Source organism: Salvelinus sp. IW2-2015, unplaced genomic scaffold, assembly GCF_002910315.2.
Source record: "Salvelinus sp. IW2-2015 unplaced genomic scaffold, ASM291031v2 Un_scaffold16663, whole genome shotgun sequence".
NCBI classification, from domain to species: Eukaryota; Metazoa; Chordata; class Actinopteri; order Salmoniformes; family Salmonidae; genus Salvelinus; species Salvelinus sp. IW2-2015.
The window spans coordinates 8569-13403 of NW_019957698.1; positions in this window are offsets into that span (position 1 = coordinate 8569).

The window sequence follows — 4835 nt, forward strand, 5'->3', positions numbered from 1 at the left end:
ACAATGGTGGTGCGGTTCTAAAAATGGCAAAAAACACACGACATTTGCTTTCACCCCACTAGGGAGGTCGTGTGGTTGTCGAGATGTGAGCTAGTGGGGGTCCAGGGATGCAGGGCCGCCTTTTAGCGCCCCCACCTCTTCAAACATATAGATCAACGAAGGTGGCGGAAGGGGCATCTGAACGTTTGCACAAGCGCACCTGGTGCGCCTCACCTACTAGGGGGGAAATCCTGAATCAAATTGTCCTACTGTTGGTCTTGATGATTCTGGTTCTTTCACCAAACCAAGGAGCGGCTGACAGCAGCACCTTAGATTGTTCTTGCAAACAGTTCTGTCAGACCTGGGCTGACAGTTTAATCTCAGAACCAAAAAAATATTATGGTTTTCCCAAAAAAAAGGGTTCCAAGTCCGCCAGGGTAGTCCACAAATTATCTCAACACAACAAAACAAAATCTAGGACACGTTTGCCCCCCCCGTAGGCACACCAAAAAAAACTATACATACCTCGGCCTACCTCAGCACCAATGGTACTTTCCACAAAGCTGTGAACGAATCTGAGAGGGACAACGGCAAGAAGGGAGGGCCATTTTCTAAAAAAGGAACATAAAAATTTCAAACCATCCAATTAGGATGCTAGGCTTAAAAAGTTACCTTGAATTCCAGTCATAGAGCCCATTTGCCCTTTTTAGGTATGTTGTGGACGGTCTTGGGTCCGCTCACCCACCAAAGATTTTCACAAAATGGACAAAACCAAAAAATATTAGACTCTGCAATGCAGATTTTAAAAATTTCCCCGGGACACCTGCAAAAATCTCGGTACAACGTTTTTTTAGTAAACACCAAAATAATGCAAATGCGAGCAGAATGAGCCGATACCCACAATTGATCAAAACTACAGAAAAAGCCGTTAATTCTACACCACCTAAATGGGGGTAGAATGGCCCGGGGGTGAGGGATTTCCCCCCCCAAACCGTTCCATAACCCAAAAAGCAGATCAACTACAAGAATGACCTGGAGAAGCGTCCCCTAAGCAGTGGTTTCCCTGGGCTCTTCCTGCTCCTGTTCACAAACACACCCCACCAGAGCCCCAGTGACAACAGGACAGTTAACCCAACCTCATTGAGAAACAAAAAAAAGATAAATTACTTGAACATTGGATGAAAGGAAAAATAACAAACAAAACAGAGCCCCCCAAGACTGAATGCTATTTGGCCCTAACAGAGAGATGAGGTTACCAGTGTGGCGATACCTGACCACTGTGACTGACCCCCAAACTGTAAAATAGAAGGGGGACGGAAAAAGCTTTGACTATGTTTAACAGACTCAGTGTGGCATAGCCTTGCCTATGAGAAAGAGGCAGGTGGAGCCGTCCGGTAGGCAGACACAGGTTCAAGAAGAACGGCTAGATGTTGCTCACCTGCCCACAAAATGAGGTGGAAACTAGCTGCACTTTTCCTAACCTCCTGCCCAATTTTTTGTATGACCGATTTATTATGAAGGGGACACAAATTTCCCTCAGATTCACCACAGATATCTCGCACGCATCATGCAATCCCATACCATCATTTCTCTCAGGTCTACACTGTTCAACATTTCCTTCTCGAGGTTCTCCCCCTTCTATTTCCAGCTCCCTCTCCTACCCCTCCCCATTAACCTCCCCTACCCCCGCCCCCATGATCCTCTTCTGCCCGTCTCTCTCTTCGCTCCTCCTCCTACGTAAAAACCGGCCCAATCAGTACCTCAGTCCTTCTAAATTCCTGCCTCCACGCGACGATCATCTTACCTCCCAACCCCACTCCCCCCCACCAATATCCTCCGCCCCACGCGCCTCCCCCAACAAAAGAAGTCGATAACAAATCAATTTATAAACTCCATAAATATTTCTTACTTGGAAGGGTGAAAAAAAAAAATTCCACAAAGTGTTTGCCATTCACAGCAGCTAGATATTTTTGTGCCTTGTTGCCACAAGAAAAGGGGGCAACCAGTTACTGGAAAGGATACAAGAAAAGAAAAAAAAACCCCAAACACCATTTAAATACAACCCATATTTATGTTTTATTTTTGAATTTTTTTAACTTGTGTGCCCCTGATAACCATTTATAACATGTGCACAAACACTGCTATAATTATATGATTATTTAATTATGCACATTTGTTAATTGTTCTTTATTCTTTGAAACTTCGTGTTATGTTGTTATGTTTTACTGTTAATTTTTTTAATTGTTTATTTCACTTTTGTATAATTATCTACTCTCACGTTCGTTTGGCAATGTTTACACTATGGTTTCCCATGCCAATAAAGCCCTTGATATTGAATGGGAGAAGAGAATGGGCAGAGAGAGAGTAGATTATGCTGGCAGAGGAGAGAGAATGGACAGAGAGATAAAATGGACAGCGAGAGCACGAGAAAGAATAGGCCAGAGAGGGAAAAGCAAGAGAAATGACAGATCAGAAAAGACCAGAATGGACAGAGAGAGGAGACGAGAATGAGACAGACCAGAAGAGGAAGAGAGACAGAATTGGACTGGAGAGAAGAGAGAGATTATTCAAAATCCAGAAGAGAGCTGTTTTAAATTCACAACCACATAAAGAAAGCCGATTCCCCAAACCTTCCATAACAATAGCCATCACCCTGACGAGATGAACCAGGAGAGAGTCCCCAAGCAAGCTGGTCCTGGCTCTGTTCACTAAACACAAAAACACCCCTACAGAAGCCCAGGACACAACACAAGTATTAGACCCAACCAATCATGGATGGAAAACAAAAAAGTAATTACTGACACTTTGGAAATGAAATTAACAAAAAAAAACAGAGCAACTGGTTTAGATAATGCTTTTTGCCCTAAACAGAGAGATACACAGTGCAGAATACCTTGACCACTGTGACTGACCCAACTAGGAAAGCGATTGCTAGTTAGACAGACTAGTGAGCATAGGTTGCTATTGAATAGGCCAACCATGGTGCACGTGGGCTCTCAAAGAGAGGACAGGGGCTATGTTGCACACTGCCGACAAGAGAGTGGGAAGCTGAGTGCTTCCCTAACCTCTTGCCAATGATATGAACATATTAGAGCACATTGCTTCCTCAGATACAGCAGTCCAACAAAGAATTCAAAACAACACCAAGTTTTTAAGCTCCGCTATCTACTGGGGTGAAATAACACAGTTTTTGTGCACGTCACAGCAGGCAAAGATTTGTGACCTGTTGCCACAAGAAAAGGTCGGTCCTACTTTTTCTTGGGTCAACCAGTGAAAGAAGAAAAAAGTAAAAAAGAGAAAAAAAGAAAAGAGCGAAGATTAAAAAAGAAGGAAAAAAAGAGTAAAGAAAAACAAAAAAAAGAGAGAAGAAAAAAGAAAAAAAAGAGAAGAAAGAAACTAATTAAAACCATTTCGTTGTTATAAAATTTTCAACCCGATATTTATGCTTATTATTTCCCCTTTGTACTTTTAAACCATTGTACATCAGTCATTTACAACCACTGTATATATATATTAATATGACCTTTGTTAATTCTCTTTCTTTATTTCTTTTGGCGAATATTACATAGTTTCCCAATGCCAGATAAAGCCCCTTTAATTGAATTGAATTGATTTTGAGAGAGAGAGATGATGAAGAGAGAAGAGAGAGAGAGAGAGGAGAACGGAGAGAAGAGAGAGAGGAGAGAGAAGAGAGAAGAGGAGAGAAAGAGAGAGAGAGAGAGAAGAGAGGAGAGGGAGGATGCAAGAGAGAGAGAATGCAGAGAGAGAGGGAATGAGAGAGAGAAGAGAGAGGAGAGAGAGTGAGACAAGGGAGAGAGAGAGAGAAAGAGAGTGAATGGGCAGAGAGAGAGCGAGACAAAATGGACTGAGAGAGAGAAAATGGATATATTGAGATTGTTGTAAATCCTACAGAATTGTGGTTTGTGTTTTCTTTATTATGGATCCCCATCAGCTTCTGTCGTGCAATTCTATTTGATTGCATTTCTTTAACAAGCCACATGGTGGTGTTTTCTGACAATATTTTCTGTGTTTTCACACTAATACAGAGTGGAAATTTGGTCAGAAATAGCACAGTAGTCTATTCAATTCCATTCAATTCAAGGGGCTTTATTGGCATGGGAAACATATGTAAACATTGCCCAAAGAAAGTGAAGTAGATAATATACAAAAGTGAAATAAACAATAAAAAAATGAACAGTAAACATTACACTCTCTTCTTCCTCCTTGATAGTCAGTGAGGGAGCTGACCTCACATTTTTACATGGACCATTATTTTTAATGGATATTGGAACCAAAAACCCTGAGTGACATGGTAGAATGATGCTCCCTTTATGCATGTTCTTGGGAAATGTAGGCTACATAACCCAGGTTATGAAAGGCAGCCCAATTCTGATATTTTTTCCACTAATGGGTATTTTGACCAATCACATCAGATCTTTTCACGTCAGATTTTTTCAGAGGTGATCTGATTGGTCAAATGACCAATTAGTGAAAAAAAGATCAGTAACGGAGCTGCCTGTCTAAACATTTCTATTCAGATGTAATAGGACTTTTCACATACATTTCTGTTTTGACAGTTATTACAGGTGGGTAGTGGCTACTTTGTTACACTTGTGATCTTGATTCTACACTCTCTCACATTATGAGTGGCATTGGAAGTTCTGCCTAACAGCTTTAACCAGTTAGTTATCAGGTATAAAAAAAGCTAATTGAATAACATAATAATCGTAGTGTTGAAAGCGTTGCGCTGTCACGTTCTCCGACAAAGTGACACCTTTCCACCATTTCCATGGTGACAGTGCAGTACACAGGAAGCTGTAGGCTGGGCGTGTATGGGTGGGGAGGGGTATCAGAAC